The following is a 12,695-nucleotide window of genomic DNA, read 5'->3' as shown; positions in this document are numbered from 1 at the left end:
ATCTCATAACTGTCATAGCCTAACTCTCTCTATATATCTAATAACTAATAACTCAGGCTGAACTGATAATAAATAATATATAATAATGCTAGAGCCGGCTGTGGTCAAGGTGTAGAGGAAACCTCGTCAGGTGTTCTTACTATTAATTCTGGAGGGGCCAATGTTGTCATTATGTATCCACTTTGTCAACACTTTAACCCTTCTAGGTCAAATAAATCATAATATATTTTAAAAATGTATCAATATTTGTTCTGACAATACAAATAATAATCATTTTTCAACACCTCATACTTATTTTCCACCCATAAACACAGCACTTCACTGAAGCCAACATTTAGTCATTTCTGGTAGGCATGTCAAAACACTGATAATTGGCTATACTTTCTCTTTGTGTGTGAGTGTTTTATTACACTTGTTGATGTTTTCCCACCTTTTTTTTAGTTCCAATGTAAGGAAGTGAGTAATTTTTTTCAGAAAATAAACACAGGATAAACATGTTGAAGCTAATTTTCTCTCTTCTTCCACCATCTGCCATTACCAGACATTCAGAGTGATTCGATTCAATTTTAGCCTAAAAGAAAAGCATCCTATCCCTGTAAAACCAGTCCTGTGCATTTTATGGCAGACTTCAGCTGGCGTCACGTAACTCAAAATGCTTTGTGGAGGCTGGAGATGCAAATCTTCCTGTAATGGTCTTGTTTGTTTATGGTAATTATTGTAATGGCACAAAATGACTGTGATTTCCCAATGTTTAAAAGCACATTGCATTTTCATGAATATTTTCAAGGCGGAGGAGGAGGAGGAGGAAGAGGAAAGAGAGGAGGGACAGTAGAAAATTATGGAGGAAGAAAAATGGTAAGAAGAGATGTGAGATGAGGTAAAGAAAGTGACAAAAATGTGAGAGACGTGGACAAGAATGAAGAATGAAGACAATGAGTTGCATACAACAAGTGCATTTAACAGAAGCAGAGATGAGGTACACCTCACGCTCATTGGATTCCCTCCATCCGCTTCAGCACTTGCACTTCCTTTGAGAATTTGCTGATTTCAATCTTGATTTTTTGTGTGTACTGAAATAACAAAACAATCAGCCTGTCCACTAAGAGCAGGGTGAAGATAAAAAACACTGTCTCTAACTTCCTCTGTTTATTTTAAATGCTGATATATGCACAGCAGAGCTTTTGTCATTAACCTGGATGTCATGATTATAAAATGATTTTATCATTGCAGCCGGAAAGAAGTGTTAATCCAAAGTGTATTGCAGCAGATAAAAAAGGACAATTCAGCTTTACCACAGGAGGAGACGAGCAGCTACAGCAACCGGCTGGGTGAAAGACAGAGACTTTCATTAGTTTAACATTTTATGCTAAGCTAGTGCTTCAATGCGCATCATATGAGAGATAAACTGAACTGTTCAAAATCCAGAGTTTTTATTTTTATTTTATTTTTTTAACCAGGGGCAGAGATTGCGTCTGCAACATAACCCATAGGTTACTAAAGAGCTGTCTGAATTAGGACATCACTACTCTTTCCTACTAGTCCTGGTTGAGGACTTTCACCCCATTTCTGGTAGGTTTTTGTTTAGCTGTTGAGCTGACTGGGAACCTGGGAGCAGAAGCGCAGAAGTCTGAGCATGAACACAGCTGTTCCTCAATGTCAAGAAAGGATCCTTCAAAGGACGCACTTCTAGGGTGCTTGTCATGAAGGGCTGTTCTAGTGAAGCTTCAGAGATCCTTCTTTTAGAAAACATTCAAAGTTTCGACAATGATTTCTGATGATACTTGCATAGACTGCATGGATGGCTGTGACACCACCTATAGGTTTTTAAGGAGCCGTCGCCATAAAAACAGCGTCACAGTCCACCTAAACTTCTAATACAGGCAAAGAGGTGGATTTAACATATGATAAAGCAAGTGTGAAGTAATCCTATGATGCCACTTTGACTTCATGCTACATCATTCATTAATCACAAGTGTATGACATTGTGCATGACTTTCTTGGCGCCACTGCTGCCGCTGTGACACCTTCCACTCAGGTGCAAACTTTCTTAGTGGAGTGCTTCTGTCAGACAGTACAGCAGCAGGTGTAAAGCCATTGGAAATCCAGAGTAGAGAGCTGAAGCCCAAGACACACATTACAGAGAAATTACGAAGATTAGCGAGTGACACCGCTGCCAAACACTCAGGTACACAGAGCTGAGGTGAAGGCTAGAGTAAAAAGAGTGCCGTGACTCACTGCTGTCCATGCTGTATCTGAGATTTGGCAGCAATGACATCTATATCTGGACCATCAGCCTGATGGATGGGAAAACGGTGACAGGGTAAAGAAGAGGTAGAGCGCGATGCCAAGGTGATGGACAAATATAAAAAAGAATAGGCCTGAGCCGAGGCCTATTGAAAAAAAAAACTGTAAAGTGAAGGCAGGGGTCAATAAAACAGGTTCGACATGAAGGAAAAACACTGTATCTAATATGGAAAATAGGAGATACGTTTAAAATGCATTCAATATATATGAAGGTGTCAGTGTCTTAAGGTACATAAACATAGTGATCTAGGATGCTCATAATTGTTTAGTATGTGACTAAAAAACATGATTTTTTTGTTAGTTTGTATAAGGTTTGTGTTCCTTAAAAAACAGTAATATCATATTTGAATAAACTAGGCTAGAAACTCCCACAGCCTGCCAGAGGCAATATTTTTCCTGTTTGATCATTCAGAATAAAAGCATCAATACAACTGGAGGTGAAAAGATATGTAAGAAAATGAAAAAAACACAGTCATTTGTATATGTATTATTGATGCATATAAAGCTTACAAGTACAAAATTTTATAATTCAACACTTTGAATTGATTCATTCCTGGTAAACACACTGTGCTTTTATTGTGAAAAATCAATCGCTGAAACAGGAAATCTTTCCTTGTCTGTAAAACGTTTTAACGCAATGACAAAAATAAAATGACTGATAACATTTTTTAAGCACCACAGTGTGATGATCGCAGATCTGAGTAGGACAGACCTTCCCTTCCTAAGTCTCCTACATAGTCTAAATTCTTCCCACTTATCACTCAGCTCACTTTGGATTGAAGTTTTGTCTGGATGGACTCTGCGACATGAGGCTCCGTATTGTCTTTCCAGACTTAGTCTAATAAAGGAAAATGAGCCTGGGGACTTTGGGAAAAGGTGTCTAATAAAAAATCAACACTGCACTAATGCAATTACAATTGCATGGAGGCCGGGGAACAGATGGATGACCGGCGCCGCTACGTTTTAACTCAGTGGGATAAAATTCACAGCTCAGGCCAAAATGGAGGGACACGTCTCACTTAGTCAGGCCACATGGAAAAAAAGAAAAATAAAACACTTGCATGGTTCACACCTAAAGGTGAGGATGATTTCATCTTGTGTATATAATTCTGCTGATCTCACAAAATGTCATCAGTCATTTGTCAAACATTATTTTTCACAACAGGGTTGTGAAGGTTATTAATCAACCACCTGTGACAGGGATATTAAAGCCAAGAGCCATGCAGCATCATCTGTCCAATTACATTGTAATTTACTCGTCCCTCAAGCTGTAGCTGCTGTAATTTGTACTGTACGGTATGCAGCAGGATTCCACAAACATCAAATAAATGAAGCACTTGTGTGCCCTGAAGCTGCACTGAGTTTCAAATCATTTCAATCAAACATTTAATATGTTTTTCATATAGAATTTCAATACAGCTGATTCATTCTGATGGTGAAAAGCTCCGAGATATTTACAGTGCTGAAAACAATAGAGCGACACATCCAGCATGAGTTTTTATGACCGTGTATTCAATTGTAATGACGGTGGGTGTGATGCTACAGGCTAACGCTGTAATATCAGCATGACATGCTGTTTTATTTGATGAAGACAATTAAAATCCAGGTGTTAGAACAGAAGAACTTGAAAACAAGATCTCATTAAAGCCACTAAAAAACTAAGAGTATGCATGAGTGAAGCACAACAATGTTCTGACCAGGTCAAAGGTTTGATACAGTGTTGCTGGCTGGATAAAACATTGCAACTGAAGCAGAGCTCACACAGATCAGGACAAAGCTGCAAAAAAGTTTGATTTACAAAAACAAAACAAACAAAAAAAAACTATATATCACCAGGCTTTGAGCTATGTGCTTGCACACATGGTTAAGACTAATCAGCGTCCTGTGAGAAAGTACTGACAGTCCGGGCGTCTCTTGAGGTGTCATGATGACCTTATATGGGAACGACAGTGAGAAGCAACATTTTGCCTTTCAAATTTGTCTTCCAAAATGTTGTCATGGTAATTGTAATTTTTGCTACTTTGCTAGCCTGTTGTGTTTCATGGATTTGTAACCTGATATATTAAATAATGAAATATCTATTCCCGCAACAACAGTGTGGAGTGGAAGCCTCTATCTAGTGAAGCCTCTATCAGGGCCATTTTAGCCGGGGGGTAGTACCTAAAAAAGTGCTACAGGGATGGTGCCTTAGCGCTGATGTTAAACTCTTGGGTTATATCTGGTAAACAAAAGACAACAGCACTCCAGGAGAGGGAACACAAGTAAGAGCAGTACTATGAGGGGCCATACAAGACATAATGCAGTCTGACACTCTCACACACACATATTCTCACTCTCACTCACATATATTCTTACTCTCACACATATATTCTCACTCTCACTCACATATATTCTCCCTCTCACACACATATATTCTTACTCTCACACACATATATTCTTACTCTCACACACATATTCTCACTCTCACTCACATATATTCTCCCTCTCACTCACATATATTCTCCCTCTCACACACATATATTCTTACTCTCACACACATATATTCTTACTCTCACACACATATTCTCACTCTCACTCACATATATTCTCCCTCTCACACACATACAACAATATCAAATAATATATGGCAATATATGCACATGTTAAGTAGGCCTATGTGAATTCATAGATTAAAAGAGCAGTGTCACGTTTGTTTGTGCCACGTGTTCCAGGTGAACAAGCACGGAATGCAATTAAGGATAAATGTGTGCTTTGTTTTGCAGGCCCAGAACACATTATCACGACACTTTTAACAAAGATGTCATCCTTCTTCCCAGACCATCAAGCAGTGTTGTCGTCAGGCATCGTGCAAAGCAACAGCTACATGAACAAGGACATATACTCAATGGATTTGAATTCCAGAAATCTTGGAACCAGACAACAGTAACTGAACAAATGAGGGAGGCCTTTGGGGGAAAACTCTCAGCTGATATAAAGTATTTACATTTATTTAACTCGTCATGTTGATATAAGTGTCTACTCAAATAGAAATATATATATATATAATATAATAACATTTAAATTAAATTCACATAACTTTTAATTTTGCCTGTTTTTCAGTCTAGAGTTTCTGATGGCATGTGGAAACAATCTGATTTTACCAAAACTGCGTGCTGGACAGGAACTGGATGCTAATCTTATACACAAAATCTACAAATCAAAAGCCCTATACATCAGGCCATCAAAGCCAATTTTGGTATATCACATTTGAATTTACCTGCAAAACATTGTAATAATAACCCATAAAAATGCTTGCATGGAATGTCTGATACTTTAATTTTATTCTTTTGTTTTTTGTCCTTCCAAGGATGACATTACAGGTAATACAAGCGAGGACAGCTATGATGAAAACACCAGTTCTGCAATGGAGCTGCGTTCTTCATCTCAGACAGAGAGGCACTCAAATGCATCTTTTGGCAGTTTGACCAGTCCGATTGAAGCCGCTCCATCAAATTCTACTCCAGTTGTTCTACCTGTGTCAGTGCCCTCGTCTAGCCACAGCAGCATGTCAGCAAGTGGTTCCTCAAGTCAGCTGCAGGTGTCTTCAGTGGAAAACTGCTATACTGCCATTCAGCCTTCTGCCACATCTTTTGAAGGAATATCTTTAGTTGATTCACCTCTGGTCTTGTCTGGCCAAAATAGGTCAAGCCCACTCAATCACAGCAGCAATTTACAAAGTACTTGTTCTGCAGTACCATCCACTTCCTCCACCTCAGCATATCATAATTTGGCAAACTATGATGGCTACCTTACAGTAATAGGTGCACTGTCTGATGTGTCTTCTGAAGATGAGGAAATGCACCAGGCTATCCTAGCAAGCTTGCAGAGTGAGAGATTGGTAGTCAATTGCCCGTTTATTTTGCTGCATGTCTTAGCTCTTTCAAGTAGTATTCTAATCCAAATGTATTTATTCTTGTTTATTTCAGAAGGACCACAGGCTGTTCTGTGCCAGTGAGAGATATTTTGCAAGACCTTGCAACTCAAATTAACCATCAGAAGAAATGCAAGTTTAACATTAACCGGTCATCAGTGCTGGATGGAGCTATTAGAGGTTTTAAACGAGGGACATACAATCCATGTCACACCATTTCTGTCAGATTTTCTGATGACATGGGAGTAGCAGAAGAGGCTGTGGACTTAGGTGGACCAAGGAGAGAATTTCTAAGACTTCTAATGGATGCCTTGTCCAAGTCTCAAATGTTTGAGGGAGAAGAAGGGAAAATGAACTTGGCTTTTGACAGTAACGGTATGTATAGATTGTAGCATATCATTGATGAGATTCACATAATAACCACAATTTGTGCTTACATTTTGGTACTATGAAATAGGTTTTTGTCATTGAATGCTTGAATACACTATTACTTATGTGTAATTTCTTTTCTCTAGCCATGAGGGAGGACAGGTACTTAGTTGCAGGCAGGGCCATTGCTGTAAGCCTTGTTCACGGTGGTCCTCCTGCACGTTTTCTTTCCCCAACTCTCTTCTCTTGCCTTGTTGAGGGCCCGGAAATGGCTAAACCAGTTTTGGAAGATGTTGCTGATAGTGACCTGCATGAAAAAATTAAAAGGGTATCTCACTTTTAGTTTATGTTGTGCTGTATAATATGTGTGCCTATTTTATACAACAAATTTTTGTATGCATGTGTGTCTTGAAAGGTCATGGAGTGTGAAACTTTTGAAGACCTCCTAGCAACAACAGCACCACTTGAGGAGTATTTGGCCAATGCGGGCTGCTTGAGACAGTTGCGGAGTTTGGAAGACAAATATCTGCTTGCAGAAGACATCCTAATGTTTCAAGTGATACACAGAGTCCGTGGTCCTTTTGAGAGGTACATTTTTATCTTTTTTGTGAAACCCTTTCTAATTAACCTTTAACTGTATGACTGCAATTTAGGGAGGTTTTGTTGCTGACCTTCTTTGAGGAGTGAGGGAGAGAAGAATGAGGAAGCTAGTTGACAACTGCTGTTTTTGCTGGGAAACTTTTGACAATGCAGTTACTAGTGATTATATTTTACAGATTTCGGGATGGACTGGGAAGCCTTGGGGTGCTGGACAAAATTCAAACCCACCCGGAGAGCTTTCGGCCCCTTCTATGTTGGTCTCCCACAACCCTCACAGCTGACCTCATTGACAGCCTTTTTACCATACGTCTATCTCCTGTTGGTAGCAATAGAAGGCAAGCTGAAGAAATGGTCGTTCCTTTTTGGAGAGACTACCTTGCAGATGCAGAAGGTTAGGTGACTTAAGTGTTGCTAGAGCTGTTTTTTCACTTGGTAATAATTCACCATATTGTCATTGTTTTGTTGTATTTTCTGATGCAATACTTTTTTGTCCAGATCAAGAAGGAACACAGAAGCTGGAGACAATTCTTGCCTTTGCCACTGGAGCCAGTGCTGTTTCACCAATTGGCTTCTCTCCGCAGCCTTCAATTGAATTTCTTCACCAAGAGCATGATGGAGGAAACCCCTCTAAACTTCCCATTGCAAATACCTGCATCAACTGTTTGAAGTTGCCACTGCACACTTCCTATGATGACTTTCAGGAAAATATGGACTTTGCATTGGGTAACACCCATGGCTTTGGCATAGTTTAAAGTGGACAGGCCTGCACTTCAAAATGTTAGTACCGGTTAAGTTTGTACTTTAAATTCTTCTGTTCTTTGGTTTCCATAATTAGGTGCCATCATATCTCTCTAGCTGTAGTTTGTTGTGTAGTTTCAGACAGTATTGGACCAAACTGAATTTACTGAGGTTAAAAGTAAGTAAATATTGCAACACCATCCTCCATCTGACAAGTTTGTGGTTGCCATCTATGTGCCTACAAGAGAAGTTGAAATCGGTGTAAACTATGAATACTTAATACAATGCCAAACACTACATTATACTACAACTACTACTACATGATAATTAGCTGCAGGTTTAAAATGGTGAATACATGTTATGTTAATTCAAATTTATTCTTTTATGAATTTGCTCACCATAATTGATTGGGAGATGAAACACTGTAAATCCGTCGACGTATTGCATGTCGCCTTCTGAAGGACCGTCCAATGGGGTCAATTTCCTGCAGACTTTGGCGGACCCGCCACCTTTGAATATGTATCCCACGTGACCTCAAGCTCCCATGCACATATCGTTCACCTGCATTTGTGGTATGCTGAAGAATTTCACCAACTACTCTGTTCAGGTTTTCATTTGACAGCGTTGTATATGACATTGGTGGAATGCCAAGCAGCTGTCTATGTCTGTAGAGAGTCCGGCTGCTTACCCCTACGCATGTTGCAATGTTTTGCCAGTTCATTCCAAGGGACATTAAATGGGAGATTTGCTCAGCCGAAATACTGTATTGAGGTCTGCCTTGATATCCAGTCCTGATAGATGGTGGCAATAATTCATAGCTGTTCTCCAACCTGGTTCTTTGTCTGGTTTCATAAGTAGTCAGCAAAAAATGAAGACATCTATGCAAGAATTGTAATGTATTGACTACTTCTCTGTTTCTTACATCTTCAACAAATCTTGATATGGACAAAAATCCAGATAAGGTCTGAGTGTGATCATGGAGATCTCTGTGCAGTCTTTCCTGAACAAAAGGCTCTGTAGATGCAATTTGTATTTGTTCAATACATTCTAAGACATTATTAAAAAAATATATAATGTCATTTTCATTGCTACTTACTCCAATAATAAAAAAGTCCACTTGGAAACAAAACAGGATGATTTTGACTAGCATCATTTTGAGTTTCTGCTGATAGCATGAAAGGACACCCTAAGCATACTGTTTTTTTATACTTCCTGGTTTGTGAATGACTTCCTGCTTAGGGAGGAACTTCCTGTTTTGAGAGAAGACTATATGTGTGTGAGAGAAGAATATATGTGTGTGAGAGAAGAATATATGTGTGTGAGAGAATAATACATGTGTGAGAGAAGAATAAATGTGTGTGAGAGAAGAATATATGTGCGTGAGAGAAGAATATATGTGAGTGAGAGAAGAATATATGTGCATGAGAGAAGAATATATGCGTGAGAGAAGAATATATGTGCGTGAGAGAAGAATATATGTGCATGAGAGAAGAATATATGTGAGTGAGAGAAGAATATATGTGCATGAGAGAAGAATATATGTGAGTGAGAGAAGAATATATGCATGTGAGAGAAGAATATATGTATGTGAGAGAAAAATATATGTGAGTGAGAGTGAGAACATATATGTATGTGAGATGAGAATATATGTGAGTGAGAGAAGAATATATGCATGTGAGAGAAGAATATATGTGAGTGAGAATATGTGTGTGAGAGTGAGAATATGTGTGTGTGAGAGTGTCAGACTGCATTATGTCTTGTACGGCCCCTCATACAGTACAAAGAAAAACATACGTGAAGAGAAAAGTTACATAGGACCAGCAACAATGTAGGACGGCTCCACCTTTTACAAAGTAATAATTTCTAAGACATTTATGGTGATATAAGGCTGCTTAGACAGAAGGTCATGACATGACTACACATGCTCTTGTGTGCCGAAATTGCCTTTAAGACATGCAGTAATTTATATTTTTATTACCTTACATAAGTTTTTGACCTCAGCTGATTTGTGCGGATCATGCTGCAGTCAATCTACTGATGCAGATACTATCGTCTTGCTAATCTTACCTACACTGGTCCCTTTACATTTAATTTTGGCAATTTGCTCTTAGTTCTTTTGTAGAACGTTGAACTCCAAATAGTTTGAAATGGTTTTATAAGTCTTTCCAGATTGATGTGCAGCAACAGCTGCTTCTCTAACACCATTGTTTATGTCTTTCTCTCTTGTCATAGTGTTAACACACACCTGAATGTTCCAGAGCAGAAAACTGTCAAAACATCTGTTTTGATAGAGGTCTGTACACCTGCTGATGATCAATTCATCAAGGACTGATAAACACAAAAGTTTGGGGGTGGACAACACTTCCGCTGCCATCATTTCAACCTTGTGTTTCCACTGCAATACAAGACTTGCAACACATGGTGATGTAATAAATCAGAATCTTTGGCTCAGTAAGCCAAAGAAAGCCTGTACTTTTCCACTACTTTTGTCTTAAGAAATGCCACTTTTGTTTAAAGGAGTTGCCACTAAAGGAAAACAACTGGCTGCGTGTTGTGTTTGCATGTCGTCTGTGTGATCCTTGTGCCTTCTGTTGGTGTAGCTCAGTGTTTCATGACACCACTGTATGTAGGCCTTCCTTCCTTTCCTGTACTCTGATGTGTATGTTTTTTGATGCTAACATAATTCTGTGTGTGTGTCTGTGTATATTTTGCATAACCCGAGGGCCTGGTAATCCATCACATCGGTGTCAAGTGTAATATGTGACACATTCACCTGAGGAAACACTGTCACATCAGTCAGCACGGATCATTGTCGAGCTTGGCAAGCCTCTCTCTTACAAACAACCCAGCAGCTGCAATTAATAATGGCAGAGGAAGGATATGAGACTGTGCTACAGGCCTGTATATGTACAGATTTTTTTTAAGTGCTATTACACTTCTTGCTGGTTGATTTGTTTACCAAACGGTTTCACTTTGTAAAAATTGAATCAGCAGAAAAGTCACTTTTTATCAGTTGATAAGATAAGATGAAAACATAATATTATGACAGATGACAAAACAAGAGAAAATAGTGAATCAAGCTGAGATTTTTTAAAAAATAAGATGCTGTCATTACAATAAAAAATAAAACTGTTAGAAAAGAGGACATGCTATGTGAGAAAGCCTTTCGCATTTGCATTTGAAGTGCTTTTGGAAATGGAGACGACACAAATGTTATCCAGCAGACTGCAGCCGCTTAAACGAGACAAAGTGCATAAGGGTTGTGGACAAGGTGCTCAGGTTTTAATCTAAAAAGTCATTATTGTCAAGATGTAGAAGAAGAAGAAGAAGAAGACAATTCATATGAATTTATTAACCAGTGTAATTCAGTACCTTCTTTCATACGATTATCTCTGACATCTGTTGCAATTACTCAGGTCGAGTAAGCCTTTACTGATTTGCTTTGTTATTTTTGGGGAAAAAAATAGTTCTAACGTTTTTTCAGAGGTTATGAATGTAGCCTTTTCTGCAGTCTTGAACCTTTCCTGAGCTGTAATTTGGAAAGAAGTCAAAGGTCATTATGTGCTCAGCTGAGAACAGATCTTTGCCTCTGGCAGCTCGGGTGATGATTTCCAGACTCTCCTCTGGCAGTTTCATTTTGTTTTGTATTTGAGTAGACTGACCTACCGTAAGAACTTTTTTTTTGTAAAACAAAGAAATATAGACTATATAAGACTTCATTTATCGTTGCTGAGGCTGAACAACATTGCCTGATTGGTTGGAGCATGTGCAATATTTTTTAGAAAACATGTTTAAAACCAGTAAACTTGTGATGTAGAATCTATTCTTTGATTCTATTGGCTCTGAGGAATTTATAGAGGTGTCATTTATTCACATTCAAACTAATAGTAGTGTCCCACATCGCTTGATTGATGGGTCGGCAGGTGTTCGCACATTAGGACAGAGTGCCCTGCCTGCAGATGTCATGTTCTATGTACACACACAGGCTGAGCTCACCGTACACGCACAACGAATCGCAACGTGGTCGGCGCGCAGCTCTGATAGGCCCGTCTGCTCTGACGCTCTCTGTGTCCTTTGTGAAATCCACTTTTAAAACTTTTTCAACCAATGTAGAAAAGGTTTTAAAAATGTAATACAACATGCCACCATCACTCAAACTATGCTCAACTGGTTGAAAAACTACACTTGAAGCTGTTCACTTTGTGCACTAATGATAATGACAAGCTGAAGGTGCAGATAATCAAGAGCTGCAGGCTTCCTCACAGGTTAGCACTAACTGCAGTGGTCTCCAATCAAACCAGTCTGCTTGGATCTAACTTAGACATCTAATCACGGACTGATTTACACTCCAGGTAACAGCCGCTGACCTGCTGGTGGAGCAGAAGACGAGGGGCACTCACAACCATGCAAACCAGTATAAACAAAACTGTGTTACACAATACAAGGATGAAAATAAAGGAAAGCGTTTATTATTGAAAAAGTAAAAAAGCCCATGTATGGATGTCAGAGAGGGAGAGGGAAGCAGGGTCAGGAGGGGAGTAAGGAAAGTGGACTTTTGTGAAGAGAAAAGAAAGAGGAAGGAGGTCAGAGAGGGAGTGAAAGTCCAGTAATTGCTTTGACCTTCAGCTGAGCCGAGGTGTAACTCAGTCAAAGCTAGTGATGAATTCCATGCCCTCAGCCCTGTCGTGGGAATAAAACCACTGCTTGTGGGGATTTTTGTTTATGACCACTTGGAAAAAAAAACATGGTGGGAGGACAGATAGAAAGTCTGTGT

The 12,695-nt window shown here is 39.1% G+C and overlaps 1 protein-coding gene and 1 long non-coding RNA gene across 2 annotated transcripts in view; one reads left to right on the top strand and one right to left on the bottom strand.

The window, feature by feature from the left end:
- LOC114437359 (spondin-1-like) overlaps window positions 1-12,695 on the bottom strand; it is a 78,536-nt gene that overhangs the window by 21,837 nt on the left and 44,004 nt on the right. The gene's annotated exons all lie outside the window — the stretch shown is intronic.
- LOC114437360 (uncharacterized) lies at window positions 5,093-5,777 on the top strand. Its single transcript, XR_003670903.1, has 3 exons — window positions 5,093-5,279; window positions 5,404-5,539; window positions 5,651-5,777. It is a non-coding gene; the product is annotated as an uncharacterized LOC114437360 (long non-coding RNA).

Source organism: Parambassis ranga, chromosome 6 (genome assembly GCF_900634625.1).
Source record: "Parambassis ranga chromosome 6, fParRan2.1, whole genome shotgun sequence".
NCBI classification, from domain to species: domain Eukaryota; kingdom Metazoa; phylum Chordata; class Actinopteri; family Ambassidae; genus Parambassis; species Parambassis ranga.
The sequence above is the reverse complement of the archived record's forward strand: the minus strand, read 5'-3'. Positions and strand labels throughout refer to the sequence as shown.